Source organism: Ictidomys tridecemlineatus, unplaced genomic scaffold (genome assembly GCF_052094955.1).
Source record: "Ictidomys tridecemlineatus isolate mIctTri1 unplaced genomic scaffold, mIctTri1.hap1 Scaffold_42, whole genome shotgun sequence".
NCBI lineage: Eukaryota > Metazoa > Chordata > Mammalia > Rodentia > Sciuridae > Ictidomys > Ictidomys tridecemlineatus.
The window spans coordinates 618,994-640,142 of NW_027522720.1; positions in this window are offsets into that span (position 1 = coordinate 618,994).

Below are 21,149 nucleotides of genomic sequence, written 5' to 3' on the forward strand. Positions count from 1 at the left end.
TTAGACATTCCTTATTATTTCCTGTAATCCTCACAACAAGCACTATCAGACATGGTGTTGGCAAGATCCTCATTTTATAGATGTTGAAACTGAGGCCAGATGAGAGCCATTGTGGTCACACAGAATGGGCGAGTCAGGGTCTGAACAGCATTCTGTCTGGTTCCTCATGTTTTTCTCTGATGTAATACTTGTCCCTTCCCACAGATGACAGCTTCTGTCTGACTCTAGCCTTGGGATGTCAGGCTCTTCTCTATATTCCTATGGGCCTTGCTTTCTTCAGCTATCTCATGGGAACAATTATCCCACATGCCCCACCCTTGATGACAACCAGATTGGATTGACCACTGGCTGCCATCCCTCTGAGTGACTCCTAGACCGTGTGCCTTGGACTGCCATTCTCCAGGCATTCTTGGGGAGGTAGCTGAAACCCCCACCCTTTTGTGCTCTTTCCAGGAAATATATCTGAAAGCAAGGGAGTGAAAGGGACATTATTAGAGGGATAACATTGGGTCAACTGTTGTTTATTAAAACAGCAGCAAATCATTTTAAAAACTATAAGCAACAAATGACTTTTGACACTATACAAATGAGGACACCCCAGTGCACTGCGGCTCCTCAGGGAGAACTGCTGGTGTTTCTGATTGTTCTTTCGGGAATGTGTAAAGTCTCATGCAAATGGGAGCAATGACTAGCATTGTTCTTATAATTAGCATTGTTCTTATTCTGGGAGGGAGGGTATTCTGTAAAGATTAATACCAGAGTCTCAGAAGCCAAACCACTTGGGTTAAAATGCTGGCTCAGCCACTTCCTGGCTGTATAACAGCAGGCCAGTTACTTGTTAGCTTGCGACCTCAGTTTATCCACCTGCTAAATGGGAATAATAACAGTATCCACTTACCAGGGTTGTGTGAGAATCAAATGAGATAAGTTAAAAGTGCTTAGCGCAGTGGCTAGTTCAATGGTCCACAAACTACAACTGCCACTGCCGGGCAAGTCTGTTTTGCTGCCTGTGTTTATAAATAAAGTTTTATTGGACACAGCCATTATTGATTAGCTTACCCATCATCCATGGATAGTTTGTGCTACAAAAAGAGAGATGAGTGGTTGCAACATTAACTCTATAGCCTGCGAAGCATAAGATGTTCATTCTCTGGTCCCAGGCAGAAAGAGTCTGCCAACCCTTGTGCTAGTTAATAGGTGAATTACCCAGTAAATATTAGCTGCTGTTACTCCACTTCATTTAATTCTTCCAACAGCTCATTCATTGTGAACATGAGGATCCAACTCCAGAGAGGGGAAGTGACTTGTCTAAGGCCACACAGCTAGGATGGTTCAGGACTGGGAGTTGAACTTTCAGCTCCAGGAACTTTCTAGAATGTGATACTGACTGCTGCAGTCTGGCTGGGCATAATAACTGAGCTGCCACAAAGCCTTGTAGATTCAAACAGCAACTCTTTATTCCCCAACTCTCACCGGCACTGCACACACCACATGGGAACACATTCCCTCCACCAGGCTCCGTCCAATCTCCCTGAACCTCTGGGGAAACTTATGGGAACTCCAAAGTAGCCGACGACCAGGCAGCAAGAGCCGCCCTATTGCCCACAGTACAGGTCAAATATACAATATATAATCAATCCAGCATCACAGCGATTATACACAGCTTAACTCAAATCATCATCTCAATGGTTCCCTGGCATCACCTTTCAACCATTCTCTCTGGCAAATGCCAGGCATCATTCTGACTGGGCCATGGCTCTCAACAACTGACCAGGGATTCTCCCATGCTTGGAGTCCTTGGGCTTTGAGTTCTTCCCAAATTAGTACTTAGGAGGAACTGGCTTAGGTCCCTAGGCAAGGACGGCCCACTCCAAACCCAGGAACACCTCCTCCCTCTCTCTGACCAAGGCTCTCCCCAGCTAGCAGGCACAGAACAGTTTTTTGCCCCATTTAGGCCTTTCAACAGCCTGGTCTGCCTTCCTCTCCTTGGGCCCATGGCCTTGCTAAGCTGGACTGCATTGGACAACTCCCTGGTGATTGATGTTTCTGTTCCCCCCTCAGGACTCTGTGGTCTGCTTATTGGCCTTGCCCTTGTCCTTGTAATGGACTGGTCTGAGGCCATTTCCATTTCCTTTGGTGTGTTCTCCTGTCCCATAGCAACTATGACATGATTATGTTGTTTTCCCTTATCCTTAATCCTCTCAAACTACCTAATTATCTTTAATTTCCTGTCCATTTCCCATATCGGGGAGTTAAGTAGAGCTGAGTCAGGCCCACAGTGATGGAGTAGCATGGGAAAGCTCAGAGATGCTCACCCTGGGTCCCTGGAGCCCAGAGAGGTAGCTTGGGCCCCGGAGCCTGTGAAGGCTGGCAGGATATACCACCCCCAGGCTGGACCCTCTCTGCTCCAAACCAGAAATCATGAGCAGACAGCAGCGCTGGGTTTCTGGGTCCTTCCTCCCATTTGGGCAGTCTAGGTTCTTTTGAACTAGTAGGATCAATAACCTCCAAAGTTTCCACCTCCCCCAGCCACCTATATCAAATAATGCACTCTCAGATACCTGTCCCAGTGTCCCTAAGTCTCATGAACCCAGCAGTGATAGCCCAGGACAAATTCTACCTAGACTGTGCTGTGTGTGTGTGTGTGTGTGTGTGTGTGTGTGTGTGTGTGTGTATGCATGCATATATGTGCAGTCTTGCACACGTTCCCATGACCACAGACTTCCTTTGGCATAGAGTCTGGCATATGCTAGACACTCAGGATGTGGCATTTCCTGCCTCTCTTTGGTGACCATCGTGCTTAAGGTTCAGCAGAACTAGACAGATCAGCACACAGTAGACATTTATTAAATGACTAGATTGACGAAGTGTGTTCTTCCTAAAAGTGTCCTCTGTGCATTTCTACATGTGCACATGTGTGCGTGTGTGTGAAATGGCTGCACCTTGGGCATGGAGTGTGTGTAGAGTATGTGTTATATGTGGGCAACAGTGTGCATGACATGCTGCTGTTTGTCCCCAGGGGGTTGGGTGCAGTCAGGAAAGCACAGTCAGAATCTGGGGTGCATACTCAGAAGTCAGAGTGACACAGATGTGAGTCCCCGCTCTGCACTTTCTCATGGTATCACCTTGGTCCATCAATCTATGGAAGTCCTAGCTTTGCTTCCTGTCAAAAAGGGAAACACATTTCAAATACCAAACGCACAGGGATGTAGGGAGCTTAAATGCTCCAGTGTAGATCAAACTCCTACTATGTGAACGACACATGCAGAGTGCCCTATAGGAGACAGTGGCTGATGGTGAGGATGATCATTAGGATGTGGAGCAGCTTGCCTGTCAGGGGCACATGGCGGTGCCCAAGTGGAAATGCAAGCGTGTGCATGTGCTTGCTGTTGTGGAATGTTGTATGATGACGAGTCTAGAAGGATTGGGTAGCCCCTGGAGACGCCCCTTGGGAAGGGAAACTCAAAAAGCAGGGGCACAGATTGCTCCAGGTACAGGGTGATCTGGGAGCTGCTGAGCCTTGGCAAGAAGTGTCTGATGACCTTTTCTTTTTAATACTGCGACTGAATTCCAAAGACACCTCACCACTGAGCTAAGCCCCCAGTACCTTTTAGTTTTAAGACAGGGTCTCACTGAGTGGCTGAAGCTGTCCCCAAACTTGCCATCTTCCTGCCTCAGCCTTTCTGAGGTGGTGGGATTCCAAGTGTGTGCCACTGCGTCCAGCAGCATCTGGTGACTCACGGACCGTCTTCCCCCTGAGTAGCAGAAGGAATGGGGTGAAGGGGGCTGAGGACTGTTAAGCTGGAGACTCAAGAAGCAGCCTCTGGCAGGGCAGCCTGAGTTTCCCCCGAGGACCTCCGTGGCTCTTTCCTGAGCACGTCAAACCTTGGCTTATCCCAGAGAGGGAAGGAGAGCCAGAGAGGGCTGGCAGGCAGGCTGCAGCACAGGCTGGTGAAGGTAGAGAGTTTGCAGGGCTGCATAAGGCTGAAGAGCAATAAGGAGCAGCAGGGAGCAGGGGGTGGGGAGGAGATGGAAGGGAAGAGGAAATCCCCCTCCCCCTCCCCCTGCACCTGCTGCTGTCCCTTATAGGCTTCCCTTATAGCCCCCCAAGGCCACGGGGCCAATCTTAAGGGCCACCTCCAATGCCTGAGCTTCAGCTGAGAACATGGAAGGGAACCAGAACTGCAGGGTGACTGAGGGGTGCCAGAATATGTGGGAGACATGATCCTTAATCCAGAAAAGAATGTGAGAGCCAGACACCCTAGCTCTAGCCCCAGTTCTCCTCCAGGACACTGTCCCGCTGTCAGGCCCTCTCCTGGGGCTTCCATGTCTCAGGGCAGCATCATCTACCCTGACTAGGGGTCCTCGTCACTTCTGAGGCTCTGTTGAGGGTCATCTGGATGGGAGGCCACTGCCTTTACTGTTTGCATTCCTGTCCCACTTCCACGCACTCTCCAGGATAGACCTGCACTCCGGCAAGGGATGCCTTCTTTGGCCATAGTTGATGTGAACATCAGAGGCCTCCATACTCCTGCACTCTGGGTATTGATCCTCACTGTCTTTATTTTCTGTCTTAGAACCTATCAATTTTCTCTAGGCCTTTGAATGCAGGGGCCAAACTGATATATCTCATTAATGATAAAAAATAGTAATGATTTTTGTCATTCTCAGAAATGACGGTGATTACCACCAATAAACACGCTGAAAGTGTCAATGGTGGTGATGAAAGTGTCAGTAACAATGGCATTGATGGTGGCGGTGGTGATGAAGGTCATGGTGAGGATAACAATAGTCAGTGATGTAGATGATGAGAGTGGTGGTGAGTGTGCTGGTGGTAATGGTGTTAATAGACTTGGTAACGTTGACAGAGGTAGTGATGATGGTGGAGGTGATGGTGGAGGTGATTTGGTGGAGATGATGTTGGTGGAAGTGATAAAGGTAAAAGGGATGATGGTGGTGGAGGTGATGAAGGTAGAAGAGATGATGGTGCTGGAGGTGATGACAGTGATGTTAGAGGTAGAAATGGCAGCAAGGGAAAAGAGGAGGGTGAAAATGATGATTGAGATAGTGACAACCGTGGTGATGACAGACAGGGATAAAAGTGCAGATGTGGTGATGGTGTCCATGAAGGTGGTGTGATGGCGGCTGTAGTGCTTGTTTTCGTAGCAGTGCTGATGATGCTGACTGACACCGATGTCTGGGACATTGAGTGCAGTGAATGAGACAGTGTCAGGATAGTGGAACTGGAGGTGAGAATGGTTGTGATAGCAATACAAATGGCGTTGAGGAGAGAGATGGTAGTGGCAGTGGTGATGACAAGCAGAGCAATTACAGAGGGCAATGATGGTGATGCTCTGATAACCAAGGATCTAAGAAGTCCACTTCCTACACCTCTTTTCATCCCTTTTCCTCTTCCTCCAGTAACTTTTGTCATACCCTCCATCTTACTTTGACTTTACTTTCCATGTTTCACAATCACTGTGGAATTAGAAAATGGGGCCAATAAATAAAGATACTGGGCAGCTGTTGGTTTTCAAAAGAGAAGCTGGGTTCCCCTGATCTCATTTGTTATCGGGGGTTTCTGAATTTAGAAAGTGGTGTCCCCCATTTTCACTAAAGTGAAAAGGAGAAGAATTGGCCTCAGAGACTCAAGTTGGGGGTTATGAAGAGCGTCATGATGGTGGGGCAGGCCACACTGGAAGGTGATGTCAGGAAGGCTATGGAATGTCTTGCCTTTGAGATGGCTTAGAGCAAGAGAAGGCCCACACTGGTGCCAAGGAAGGATGATGAATGGCTTTGGGAGTCTGAACATTTACCTTGCCAGGCAGGGACAGGAAGTAGATTTGTCTAGTAAAACCTTGGGATGTGGGCTGGTGTGGTGGCTCAGTGGTAGAGCACTTGCCTTGCACACATGAGGCCCTGGGTTCAATTCTCAGCACCACGTAAAAAACTAAATAAATATTCTATCCACCTACAACTAAAAATATTTAAGAAAACTTGGGAACCATCTCCAAGGCCAACAGGAAGGAGATGAGAAGAGGAGGTCAGGGCAGCCAACAGGCAACACAGCCTCGTGGTTTGGAGAAATGCTGGAGTTCTTGTACAGATTTCTTGTTGTTGTGAGTGGGAGGCGACCGGGGATGTGGGCCTCTGTGGTGCTCCCTCTGGCCCTGCATCTGCCAAGAGGGCGCCCTCAAGGGACATTGTTTCCCTTCCCCTGGCAGGCTGCCATCAGAAGGAGGGGAAGAGGAAGGAAAGACAGAAGGGACCCTGCTGACACTTCCAGGGAAGAATCTGATTTCTCCCACAAACTCTCAGAGCTTTGCCTCCTCTGCAGTTCCCCTTTCTAGGCCCTCACCTAAGTTCTGAAGGCCACTCCCTAAAGCCTTTGCAGGGAAAAACTTTCTGTACCAAGTGGAAGGGTACCTAGGCAGCTGGTCACATGGCGAGGGTAGGGGATGCAGAATCTTGCCTCAAAACATGGGTTTTAAAATCATAAGCAGAGCCAAGTCCTAATTCCAATACTTTCTCACTGTGTAACTTCAGACCTAGAAATGTCACTCTCTGAACCTCAGTTTCTTCCTCTGTAAAATGAGAGACTCTCTTACTGAGTTTATCAGGATTAAATGAGATAATATACACAAGGTATCTAATACACTACTTGGCCCCTGGTAGACAGATGTTCGAGAAGCATTTGTCTTTGTTCCCATATTCCTATCCCTTTCAGAAGAGAGCAAACATGCCTGAATCCCCTACCAAGAACCTTCCCAGGAGGGGATGCTTCCTACCTTACGATGACACCTGAGTCTCTTATCACTGAGTCTGAAAAAGTCCACATTCTATGATTAAGGAGCCCAGGCATCCTTGTTACACAGATGCTGGATTTGCAAGTGGTGGGTGGACTTGCAGGCAGTATGACCTTGGTGATTGCTTTGCTTTTCTGGGCCTCCGTTTCCTCATCTGAAAATAAGGTTAATACTCCCTGCTCTGCCAGCCTCACAGGGTTATTATTGGACTTGAATGAGATCATGCTTTGGGAACTGGAAAATGCTGGATATGTGTGGGTGAGAGGGAGAGAGGGAGAGAGTGAGGGAGATGAGGCTCAGTCCTTGGAGACTGTGTCAACACCAAACTCTGGGGATTGCCTCTTGGAGATAACATTGTCAAAGTATTTGGTGGTTCAGGGGTGGCTGGGGACAGAAATTTAAAGCTCAGTTCTGAGACCATCTGTGTTCTGCTTGTGAGGAATGGGACAGGAGAGTTCATTTATGTACCTTGGCCGTGTCACATGTATGTATGTCAATTATGGGGTTTGCCTCAACTGCCTGGAGACATCTTGAACCAGGTGATGACCCAAAAGGCCAAAGGCCCCCCTCCTTCTTGTCCTCCCACCTTTTGGTCCTATTGAGACCTGAACTTGATTTGACCAGGCTGATTCTTTCCCACCCATCACAGGGCACTGTGGATCCCGTCCTTCTGGATGACCCAGAGTCAGAGGAGGGTTTTGTCCGAGTTGGGAGTTTGGAAGAGCTGCATATCTTTCTGGCATCCTCCACCTGCAGGATGCACACAGGCCCTGTGTCTGAAGCCTGGATACTGTCCCCAGATGGCCAACTGCTTCACACCTTCAGTTCTTATCAGTGGATCTTCTTTTTCTTGACTAATGTCTAATTCTCCTCTGCATCGTCTGGCCAACCAGGGTGCCCCCTTTGTGCCTACAATGTGCCCCCTTTATAGGAGAGCAGTGTGGTAGGGACATGTCCCATAGCTGCAGTGTGATGCGAGTGTACTTGGAGACTTGGGTGTCCAGTGCTGGTGTGTGGTGGGGATGTGCTGGGTGTCATCACTTCGCCTCTGAGTGTGTTTCTTTGTCTGCTGTCCAAGCCTCTCCCTGAAAGTCTCATTTGAAAACCTTGTTCTTGGCCACCTCACAGCCCTGGCTCACCCTGTCTCACCTCCCAATCCCTGTTGCTGTCATCTTCCTCAGGTGAGAGCCTCGAGGAGCCTGCAGCTTCTCCTTCCACCCTGTCCCTCTGTCCACCCACCTTCCCGCCACAGCACCCCCCTCACCTCATGACTCAGCTTCTGTCTCGGGCCCCTGCTGGTGAGGCCTTCGGAGGCTCCCCCTCCCAACCCCAGCAGCCTGGACCCTGGACGCCCCCTCACCCTAACTCTGCTTGAGCCCTGCCAGGTCCCCACCCACCCAGCTCCATCCCATCAGCCCTCCCCAGTGGGGTGTCCTGCCTCAGCCAGCTGCTGCTGGGGACAACAGCCCAGCCACTCCTTGAGCTGCCGTTCCAACGGGGACCTCCGAGCATGGGTTTGATCAGCTGAGGCTGAACCCACACCCTTCCAGGAAAGGGCACCCCCAGCTCAGCCAGTGCTGGAGCCAGGGTCCCAAAGCAAGCCTGGCCTGGCCCAGCCCCGGGGAAGCACAGGGAGGTGACAGCCAGGAGCGGGAGGAGGGGAGTTCTTTCCCATGTGTGTGCATGTGTGTGTGTGCATGTGGCCAGGGAGCGGGCAGAGGGGAGGTGGTGACGTGTGTGTTGTTCCCTCTGTTGGAAACTGCTGGGTGCCACAAGGGTGTCTGCTGCACTGTCACGGTAACACACTTTTGGTATGCGCTGTGTGGCGGCAAACTGGAGTTATGCAGTGTGTTCATGCTTTGGAAATAGTGTGTGTGTGTGTGTGTGTGTGTGTGTGTGTGTGAGAGAGAGAGAGAGAGAGAGAGAGAGAGAGAGAGAGAGAGAGAGAGAGACGTGTGTAGGTCTGCTGCTACCCACATTGTAGGAGAGCACTGTGGTGGGGACATGTCCCATAGCTGCCAGTGTGACATGGGTGTGCTTAGAGACTTGGGTGTCACAGTGCTGATGTGTGGTGGGGATATGCTGGGTGTCACTACATGTCTATGCCTGTAACCTGTGTGGCTTGAGGTTCATGAGCCCCCACCCAGTTCCCAGTATGTTTGGCTTAAAGCCTGGAGTGTCCAAGTTCAGGTGAATCAGAGCCAAATTTTTATATAAGATGTCCCACATCCCACCCCCTCCCCCTGGCCCACAGGTCAGGTCACCCTCAGTTCCTGTGGCTTGATCCAAACCATCAGCTGAAGTTCCCTTAATCCTCTGCTTATGATGACCAGAGCAGGAGGCAGAAGGAAGGCAAGGAGGGGACAGGGGAGAGGAGGAGGAGCAGGGGAGCAGACAGAGAGGAAGAGAGGGACAGAGAGAGAAAGAGAGAGATGGGGGGGCAGAGAGGGTGTGAGGAACAATGCGGAACTACCTAAGTGAAATAAGCCAATCCCCAAACCACAGGCAGAATGTTCTCCCCGATCTGTGCATGCTGACTCTCAATAAGGGTGGGGGGCAGAATACAAGTTCAATGGAGTAGACACAGGGGCAGGAAGGGAAGGGATGGGGAATGGGAAAGGGAAAGACGGTGGAGTGCATGGGACAGAACTTTCCTATGCTCATATATGAACACACACAATGAAACTCCACATCTGTCCAACCACAGGAATGGGGAGCTGTACTCCATGTATGTACACTATGTTGAAATGCACTCTACTGCCATGTGTACCTAAAAAAAAACAAATAAAAAGAATTGAAACAAAACAAACAAAAAACCTCAAACTACCTAAATGGTCAGGATAGGCCTCATGGAGAAAGTGCTTTTTGAACAAAAGCTTCAAGGAGGTGAGAAAATGGGTCACATGAGTCTCTAGGGGAGGCTCATTCAAGGCAGACGGAACAGCTAGTGCCAGGGCCCAGAGGCAAGGCAGCCTGCGTGCTCAGACAACAAGCCACAGCCCAGTGGCAGGGGCTGAGGAAGCCTACCCAGCATGCAGCCCTTTCTGCTCAGGACATGCATAGAGGCCTGTCCCAACCTCGAAAAGCATCTAGAAAGATATTGCCTGGGGTCTGAGTGTCCACGCATGCGCCTGCCTTATTCACATGTGTGCCTGCCTGAAAGTGAGCCATGAGAGATTGCCCATGCGTGTCTGGATTGATGGACCTCTCGGGGCACATGAGTAAGTGTTGCTGGTGAATGAGGACGTGGGATCGTGTGTGTGTGTGTGATGAAGGGTGTGCTCATGTGCAGACGGCGGCGGGGGATTCTGAGCCACTCTCTGGATCTGGCTGGCCTTGGCTTGCCTGGTCCAGCACAGGCGCACCTACTGGCCCAGGTCTGCAGCTCACATCAGAGATCACCTGGCGCCAGGCTTCAACTGCAGCCTTCTTCTCACTCCTTGCCTGGCTCCAAGCCTCTCCCTTGAGGCCTTCAGGGCTTGTCCTGGGGAAGCAAAGAGCATGGTGAGGGAGACAAGCACCTATGAGGCCTTGAGACCTAGCATGATGGTGTTCCTGGGGCCTGGACTCTCACCCTGGCTGCCCAGAATGGGGAGGGTTAACAGTCCTGAAATAATCTAACCACTCTGTTCTCCCCCATGGCACAGCTGGGAGCTGTCTGTCAGTGTGTTGTCAGGAAAAGCAGAGCCAGAAGTCTTTTAGTAGAGGGAATTCCATCCAGGAGGGTTGATTCAGGTAGCATAGGTTTGGGGGCCAGATGGCCTGACTGTGTTGTCTACTTGCTGTGTGACTTTAAGAAAGTTGCTTAAACTATCTGTGCCTTAGTGCCCCTATCTGTAAACTGAAAATGATAGTAACAGTACATAGCTCCCAGGCTCAAATATTAAATGAGCCAATCTATGGAAAAGTGTTGAGAGCCACACTTGCCACACAGCAAGTGCAAGAAGTGGGGGGAGTGAGCAGGATGGTGGCAGTGGAGTACACGTGGCATTTGGGGAATTGTGGGATCTAAGTCCACCTTACACGGGCACTTTCTGCTCTCTGGATTTCAACTTGCCCCTAGCATCTGGTCAGGAAACCATTGCAGCAGCCCTGGACACCCTGGTGGTATGATAGCACAGACACACAGCAGACTGCACATGGCCACTTGGCCCCCAGCTGGGGTTTCCGCCATCTTTTTCTCAGAGCTCCTGGACTATTCTGCTTCCAGAAACACCTGTTTGGATGTACACCAAACACTCAGCCCATTCCAGGCATGGCCCCAACCCTGTCATCTCGGCTCCTTGGAACATCCCGGTACACCTGCACAGAGGATGATTCCCAAAGGGTTCAACAGCCATTAGCTCATTTGGCAGGCATGACAGTCCTGGGAGACTGAATTTCTTTTAATCTTTTTTTTTCCCCCTTGCATATAAAAATTGAGTCTCAGAGAGGTTAAGCGACTTGCCCAAGGACACACAGCTAACATATGTCAAAGCCAGGGCATAAATTCACAACTGTGTGACTCAAGACCCACATTCATAATCATGCCAATCATGGCCCTGGTAAGTCTGTGGACACGTCTTTCTCTCCCAGGGAAGTCCAAGCCTTGCTAGATCTCTGCATCCCTTTTCCCAGCAGTGCCCAGTAATGTCTAGCACAGAGCTGAGTTCCCAATGGGGTGCCCAGTGGACACCTGCAGAATGTGAGTGATCGCAAACCTGCCTGACTCAACCTACAGTGATGTTTTGTTTATTTTAGAATGCTTCCAGGAAGCCAAGGATGAGTCACCAGGCTTACAAAATAAGGCCATTTGACATAAAAATCCGGATTTCCTGGTCTTCTGGAAAAATTCTGGAGTCCTGCCAACCTTAGACTTGTTCAACATTGTTCATGGAGCAGCTGCTGCTGCACACAGGGCACATGATGAATCCTTCACAGGCCCCACCACCCTCTGTTGTCCCCACAGTAGCCACCCCTCAACCTACTTGTACTGTTGTTTCTTCTCACTTGTACTTTTTCACTTTCATCCCGGACTTTTTTTTTCCCCCCCTTGGTACCAGGAATTGAACTCAGAGGCACTTGACCACTGAGCCACTTCCTCAGCCCTATTTTATATTTTATTTAGAGACAGGGTCTCACTGAGGTGCTTAGCATCTTGCTTTTGCTGAGGCTGGCTTTGAACTCCCCATCCTCCTGCCTCAGCCTCCTGAGCTGCTGGGATGACAGGCGTGGGCCACCACACCTGGCACCATCCTTTAACAGGCATCTGGGCTGGTGACCCCTGGAACCAAGTGAGCCCAAAAGAAACTCTAGAGGTCTAGGCAGATGTCTATACCACATATGCTTCTCCTATGAGCAACGCTATTCAATAATCTGCCTACTCACCTCTCCAGGCCTGTCTCCCTCCACCCTATATATAGGCAAAGGACATAAGCCAGGAACTCAGTTTCATTGCCCATAAATGAAGAGTTCAGGGCCAGGCACACTGGCTTGTGCCTGTCATCCCACCAGCTCAGGAGGCTGAGGCAGGAGGATCATGAGTTCAAAGCCAGCATCAGCAATGGTGAGGCACTAAGCTACTCGGTGAGACCCTGACTCTAAAGAAAATACAAAATAGGTCTGGGGATGTGGCTCCGTGGTTGAGTGCCCCTGAGTTCCAGCTGGCTGAGAGTATTTGGGGGATGGGTACCAGGGATTGAAACTGTCTGAGTTCCTGACTTCTCTCGTTCTCTCACATTTGGCTTCGTGGCCCTCCCCGGGGCTCCCAAATCTCCTGGGCTTTGCCCCACCCTGGCCCTTTCCCCAGATGCCTGCTATTGCAGCACCTTCCTCAGTGGTCTCCCCAAGTGGACAGGCATGGCTGAGGGGCAGTAGATGGCAGCAGTTATGAGCACGGACTTTGGTCTCTTACTGCTTGACTTTGAAACCTGGCACTGCCATGTGGTAGGTGTGTACACTTGACTAAGTATCCTTGCCCCATTAGGCCTCAGTTTCCTTGTGTGAAATGAGGAAAAGGAGAACTTCAGCCTCCCAGCAGACTTTTGTGAGACAGAAAAGTCCATATGAAGCACTCAGAGAAGCACCGTCTTGTAGTAAATGTTCAATAAATGCAGCTACGCTCATTCATTTCTATAGCCCCAGGACCTGGTACAAAGAAGCCATTTATTTGGTGGTTGAATGAGTGATTGGGAGTGTCCTGGGTCAGGGGCCACTAGGCTTCTTGGAAAGGGGCTTAGCTGGAAGATGAACTCCTCTCTACTGTCTAGAAGAGGACTGGGCAGATGGGGCTCCCAGGGAGCTGTTATTGGAAGCACTGCAACTTCAGGGCTAATGGTTGCTGCATGTGGCAGCTCATATCTGGTCCAGTTGCCAGCCTCCCCCCATCCATGTGGTTCTAATAGTCAGCTGACACCTCATTAGCCTAAGTCCAGGTCCAATTCTGCTGCCGCAGTGAGTGAGCAAGCCACTGGGGTCCAGAGTCTCCTTAGGGCAAGAGGGCCCACAACATGATACCGGCTCAGGGACCAGTCACTGTGTTTCCAATCAGCAATTAGTCTTCCTTTTTTCTTTTTCTTTTTTATTTATTTATTTTTAGTTTTTGGTGGACACAACATCTTTGTTTGTATGTGGTTCTGAGGATCAAACCCGGGCCGCACGCATGCCAGGCGAGCACGCTACCACTTGAGCCATATCCCCAGCCCAGCAATTAGTCTTCAGTGAATGGGGCTGCGAAATGATTGCTTTCCCGTCTGAATGGCGGCGTGGGCAGGGAGCCGGCAGAAATGGCCATATGGGGAGTGTTAAGCTGGAGTTACAAGAGGAGACATAAAGAAAGGAACCAAACACCCCAATTTGGGCCTGAATCATGGCCTTGGGCAAGCTGTACGGCTCCCAGCTGAGTGACAAATGAAAGCCAGGCCTAGGCTCCTGGTGGCACCTGCTCTTGTCCATGTTCTAGTGTCCCAACTGAATTTGGGAATGGCCAAGAGGATATTGTCTCAGGCCTCAGTTTCCCCATCTGTACCATGAAAGGACCCTCAAAGCTCTGGTGCTCTGAAAACACTTGTCCTGATGTCGCATTACTTAGTGGGAAGCAAGTCTGTGGGAAGATGCTCCCTGATAGCCCAGCTGGACCTCATATGTAAAATGGAGATGATCATTTCAACCTCCTGGACTGTAGACTTGTTGGGGTGGAAAAGAGTTCTGTACACTGTGAAGTGCTGTGCTTGGCAGCTGGGACTTGAGGCTGGGAAGTCGTGCCATAGGCTCCTGGGGGTTCTTGAATCTGAGCACCTGGCAGCCTGGTTTTCATATCTTGTATTTCCACCAACCAATCAGAGGAGGCAGAAGTCACAATAATAGAATTCACCCTATGAATTGAGCAACTGCTGGACTTGATCATGTGCCTTATCTCATCGAGTTCTCACTAGAACCCCATAGAACATGGATTGTTCTTACCATTCTCAGCTGACAGAACAGGATCTGATCTTCAGAGCAGTTTACTGACTGAAAGTTAAGCCCAAGAAAACTTGACTGTGAAGCTATTGCCCAAGGGCAAGAGAATCCCAGGCACAGGCCAGCAGATCTGATGGGGCCATTGGGGATACACATACTCAGTCTTCTGATGGTGCAGGTGGGGAGACTGAGACTCACAGAGGATGGGGACATTCCCAAGGTCAGACAGTGTATGTCTAGCTATTCTCGGCTTGGGACCCAGTTTACCCAGGTCCATTGGGTTGGTACACTATCTCCTCCCCTTGAACACCTCCCTCACTGTGTTGATTGTGTCTCCTAAATATGCTGCTGACCCACCAGCGTCAACTCTCCACCTACTCCATGCCTTCCTGGGGTCAAGTTCCCTCCTACTGCCCCCATGCTGTTGGCTCAGCTGAGGCAGATCAGATCCAGATGAATCTTCCAAGTGCACACATTTGATCCTCTTTCTTCCTTGCTTAAAGACCCTCAATGGCTTCCTATGCCTGCTAAATGAGTCCCAAACACCTGTGCCATCCAGGGTCATCTACATAAAGCTTTAATCTACTTTTGCAGCTTTAACTCTATATTTCTGCTTAAAAATCTTATGTGTCAGCCAAACCGGACTCATCAGAGACTGATTTCCAGCTCCAGAGAGTTGTTGTGAGGATCCAATTAGTGGCTGTATGTCAATCCCTTGGCAGAGTACCTGGCATGGACAAGTGCCATAGTGGTGTTTGGTGAGCAGACACAAAAACAAATATGTGGGCCTGACGAATCTGCACTCACCTCCAGGGTTCTGCTTCCCAGGTTCCCTTGGCCTGCAGTGTCCTCTCTGTCTCTCTCTGCAAGTCCAAGTCCTACTCAGTTTTCAAGGCTCTCAGCTGTTCCGGGATACCCTGTCCAGAAAGGCTCTGCTGAAATCCTCTGCCTTGGAATTTCACCAGGATTTGAATCCATTCTTTCTAGTGTATGTATGTCCAGCCTCACACTCTCACTGGGTTATGTGCATTTGTTCCTGCATAGCCTTGAAACTCCTCGAGGGCAGGCAGTGTGGATGGGGGGGGAGGGTGGAACACAGGTGAGATCATCAGACTGACTTGAGCTGAATTCCTGGTCCTGCCATTTTTCCAGTGGTGCAACTCTGGACAAATAATCAAACATTTCAAAGTCTCCCTGTTTTCAGCAGTAAAGTAATCCTTACCTGACAGAGGGTTTAGAAGGATTTGGCACCCAATGGGACCTGCTACTTCCTACTCTTTTGTGCTAAGGAACTAGAAAGGAGCCCTGTGGGGTTAAGGGCTGAGGCTTGGCCTGCTTCTGGCCTGGGAGATATTTCACAAGGTATTTCACATGCTCCATCCCATATCCTGACACTCAGGTGGCTGTGTAATCCCCCTGTCTTTCCCTGGTCTAACACTCACAGAAGGAACCAGAGCTGATCACAACAATGTCCAGCTGCCCTTATGTTCCTTTTATTTATTTATTTTTAATTTTTGGTGCTGATATTGAACCGCAGGGGCCCTTGACCACTGAGCAACATCTCCAGCCCTTTTTATTTATTTAAAAAATTTGGGGAGGGGTTTAACAGGGATTGAACTCAGGGACACTCAACCACTGAGCCCATCCCCAGCTCTATTTTGTATTTTATTTAGAAACAGGGTCTCACTGAGTTGCTTAGCACCTCACTTTTGCCAAGGCTGGCTTTGAACTCAAACTTCTTGCCTCAGCCTCCCAAGCTTCTGGATTACAGGTGTGCCCCACCACAACTGACCACCCTTAAGTTTCTTAAAATGGAATTTGCTATTGATTATAAAGGTATGACTGTTGAGTCAGGACCTTCTTGCAGTTTCCTTCCAGACACTTCCATTGGGATCAAAGAGCAGAAACCCTAGAAATCCCTTCGGTGTACCCCGGCAGCCCACCATCTCTCAGTGGCCTGATCCAGGATGCTTCTTCATTCCAACTTGGGCCAGCCCTACCCCTGTGCTCTTTCTAACTTCTGCCTCACATTCAAAGAATTGCCATGAGGTAGGCCTTCAGAGCAAGGCAAAAGGCCTAGCAGCAGTTCTCACACGACCAATGACTGGCAGTGAGTCCCTGGACCAGTCCCTTACTCACTCTGATCTTTAGATTTTCAATTTCTAAAATAACATAGGCCTTCATTATCTCTCATTCAGATGGCTGCACTGGCCCCCACTGCTTCTCTGTTCTTCCATTCCTGTTCCCTGCATACAGTCCACCACCAGCGCAGAGGCTGCTGGCATCCTATCAGAGCATAAACTCCATCATATCATGCCCTTTCTCAAAACCATCTCTTGGCCTCTCATAAACCATGATCAATGCCAAAAGTCTTGCAATGATCCAAAAGACTCTCTATCATGGGTGTCCAATCTTGGCTGCACTTCAGAGTTACCTAAGGAGTTTTTTTTTTTTTAATATTTAGTTTTTAGTTTTAGATGAAAACAATATCTTTATATTTTTTAATTTTTATGTGGTGCTGAGGATCGAACCCACATGCCAGGCGATTGCTCTATCACTCTGCTATATCCCTGGCCCCACCTGAGGAGTTTTTAAAAATACTGGTACCTGGGTTTTAGGCCCAGAGGTTCTTGTGTCACTGGTCTTGGGTGTATCCTGTGTGTGGAATTTGACAAATGAAGCTAGATGTGTCCAAGGTTGAGAACTACTGCCCATGTGATCAGTCACCATCACCACCACATCTCTGTGACTTTATCACCTACTCTTGCCTACTCTTCCCCATCCAATCCCCTTTTCTTCCTCAAACACTCCAGAGACATCCCTGCCTGAATGTCTTTGTGCTTACTGTCCCCATTGCTTGGGATGATTTTTCTTTTGCCACCTGTGTGTCTACCTTCCTCACTTCATTCAGATTTCTGTTCACATGTCACTGTCTCAGATATTTCCTGATTCCGCTAAAGTAGCCCCTCCCATAACTTCCAGGACTCTCTATCATTGCCCTTCTTTGTTTTCCTTATAGCATTTGTAACTTTCAGTCATATTGTTTATTCATTTATATGATTTTTTTGTCTCCCTTCACTAGGAAGAGAGCTTTATGAGAGGAGGGGCTGTATCTTGTGCATTACTATACTGCTAACATCTGCAATATTGCCTAGCATGTATTAGATGTTTAATAAAGACTTCTTAGATAAATAAATAAAGTAAATGAAAGGGTGACTTGGAAATGAGGTCCATATAGATTAGAATTCCCAGTTTGCCTCTTTTCTAGTTCTGTAAACTTGGGCAAAGCCTTGAGCCTCTCTGATCCCCAGTTTTCTCCACTGTTAATTGGGCTTAGAAGAGCCTACTTCACAGAGTTATTGTAAAAAACCATTGTTATGGAACAAGTGATAGTTTTAGAGACCTAAAGGCAGCCAAGACATGTGACAGGCCATTTGATAGCCCTCCCTTAACATTCCTTTAGCTTTTTGACTTTGTAATAATTGTAGATCCATTAGAAATTGCAAAGAGTACAGAGAGATGTTAGCAGGAATGACAATATCTACAAAAATACCTCTTTTCATAAAACAAGAACACTGATAAGAGTGGTCAGGATCAATTTTCAGAACAATAGAAATTAACCAAAGGATTCCAGCAATCTAAAGATTATATTCCAGCAAGAGAATAAATTCTGATAAATATAGCAAACTTTGTGACATTTTAAATGGCCTTCCCCCCCACCCATTCTCCTTAGCTCCACAGTTGTCTTGAAAGTGAATAGCCAGAAATCACAGTGATAATCAGCAGCCTGGTAACCACTGGAGAAGGAAGAATAGGGCTAAAGGTCTTTCTCATTCCCAGAGAACTGTCATCATTTGATGTGTTCGTTGGGTCCTATGAAGACACGACTCATAAGACTTGTGTTTATTTAACCAGACCTAAAGCTCACCCAGTTGCAATAGGTTTTGCTTAAAATAATTAACATCCTGGCTCCCTGAGGTGGGGGATATAGCTGGAGATAGATAGCCTAACCAATAATATTTAAAGGATGAGCTGGAGGATGAGATGGTCAGAAAAGGATTTGAGAAAGCTGTAATATTCCTAAATGTAGCAGGCCACCCTAAGGCTTTGCCTGTGCTCCTGAGAGATCTGAGCTGTCCCTTCTGGCTGACTTTCAGGCTCTGCATATGTAAGCGGGCCAAGGGGAGTTGTAAACTGTTTGGTTGAATACTTACTATGCACCATTGACATGCACACAAGGACTTTTGAAAGGACTAGGAAACACAGAGCTTCAGTCCTTTAAGAAAATCTCTTTGTATCATTATTTGACCACCAAACTGAGCAAAAACTTCAATAACCACACAAGATAGACAGCGCACAATTTACAGAAGTAGTTTAAAGCCTAGTTAAAGGAAATAATCTGATTTTCATAATTGAAATATCATGTGATTTAAAATATTCACTTTTCAACAAAAATGTGAACATGCAAAGAAACATGAAAATATATTTTACACACAGAAAAAAGCAGTCCATAGAAACTGTTCCTGAGGAAGGCCAGATATTGTACTTAGTAGACAAAGATTTTTATCATATCAAAGATTTAAGGGAAATAAGCCTCAATAGAAAAAATTTGAACAAAGATGTCTCACCAAATAGGAAATATGAAAAAAAGATACATTACATTAAAGAACAAAATAGAAATTCTAAAGATGAAAGAATAATCAGTAAAATAAAAAAATTCACAAAAATCAGTCAATAACATATTTGAGAAAGTAAAAACAATAATCAGCAAACTTGAAGATATGTTAGGTAATATGATGTAGTCTGAAGAACAGAAAGATAAAAGAATAAAGAGAATATATGGAGTTTCAGAGGCCCTTGGAAAACCAGCAAGCACATCAACATACTCAACATGGGTCTCCTAGAAAGATGAATGAGAAAGAGTCATAGGGGATGTTTGAAAAATCAATGGCTTAAAATGTCCCAAATTTTATTTAAAAACAATGATATAAACATTCAAAGATCTCAATAACCTCAATGTAGGATAAATTAAAAAAGTTTCACACATAGACATATTATCAAATAGTCAAAATCCAAAACCAAAAACAAAATCATGACAAAAGTCAGAGAAGTGAATCATTACACAAAAGGAATTATCAATAAGATTAATACCCAATGTCTCATTAGAAATAATGGAAGCCAGAATGGAGCAAGATGACATATTTAAAGTGCTGTAAGAATAAAGGTTTTTGACCAAGATTTCTGTATCCAGTCAAACTATCTCTCAATAAATATAGAAAACCAGATGTGGAGGTGCATGCCCAAAATCCCAGCCACTTAGGAGGCTGAAGCAAAAGGATAAAAAATTCAAGGCCAGCCTCACCAACTTAGCAAGATCTCCAGTAATTTCATTAGACCATTTACAAAAACAAACAAATAAACAAACAAAAAAACATTAAAATGGCTGAGTATGTAACTCAGAGTAGTGCAAGTGGGTTCAATTTTCAGTACTGCACAAAAAAAAAAGAAAAAGGAAAAAAAACACAAAACAGAAAATGCTGAGAAATTAAAACATTCTAAGATAAACAAAAACAAAACTAAAATCAAGATAATTCATCATTAGACTTGCCCTACAAGAAATCCTGAAGAGATTAATTTGAGAAGAAATTAAAGGAAACTAGATGGTATTTTGGATCCATATGGATAAAGAACACCAATATTTTTGGTTTACAATGTTTTTCTTTCCTTTCATCAGATTTAAATGCATAAAAATTTAAAATCTGTGCTGATGGGCATTCAATGTATAAAGATATTTGTACAATAATAGAAGTATAAAAGAAGAGGGAAAAACAGAAGTGTAGAGGAACAAAGTTTTTGTATATGATTGAAATGTATTAATCTGAACTAGATTATTACATACTAAGGTGCCAATTATAATCTGTAGGGAAACCAATAAAAATAATTTTAAAATATAGCAAAACAGGGAATGGGGTTGTGGTTCAGCAGTAGAGTGCTTGCCTCACATGTGTGAGACTCTGGGTTTGATCCTCATCACCACATAAAAATAAATGAAATAAAGGTATTGTGTCTAATATATATAGCCAGGGAATATCAAAACAACATACTAGAAAGTACTTATATAACACAAAAGAGGTATGATGGAGGAATAGAGGAACAAAGACACAAGTTATATAGAAAATAAATAGCAAAATAGCAGAAATAAATCCTGCCATGTCAGTAATTGTATTAAAGGTATATGAATTGAATACTCCATTAAAAATAGAGCAATTGATGAGATATATTTTAAAAACATGATCCAGTTACATGCTATGTATGAGATATGTATGTATGAATTTAGATTCCAATACAAATAGGTTAAAAGAACCATGATAGAGAATAATACCATTCAAATAGCAATAGAGAAGTAGAGTGACTATATGAATACAAAATAGATTTAAGACAAAACTTTTGGGGCTGGGGATGTGGCTCAAGCGGTAGCATGCTCGCCTGGCATGCGTGCGGCCTGGGTTCGATCCTCAGCACCACATACCAACAAAGATGTTGTGTCCGCCGAGAACTAAAAATATATATATATATATATTAAAAATTCAAAAAAAAGACAAAACTTGTGTTATAAATAAAGAGAAATATTTAATAATGATAAAAGGGTCAATCTATCAAGAGTATATAATAATTATAAACATAAACACATCTAACACAGAGTCCCAAAGTACATGAATCAAAACCTGACAGAATTAAGGGGGTAAGCGGGTAGTGATAATTCAAGACTTTCCATAACTTAATTCTCATAACAAATAGAACAGACATTAAACATGAAAATAGAATAGTTCAGCAATGTTATAAATCAACTAGACCTAACAGACATCTATAGAATATTTCTCAACAATAGCAGAATACAGACTCTTT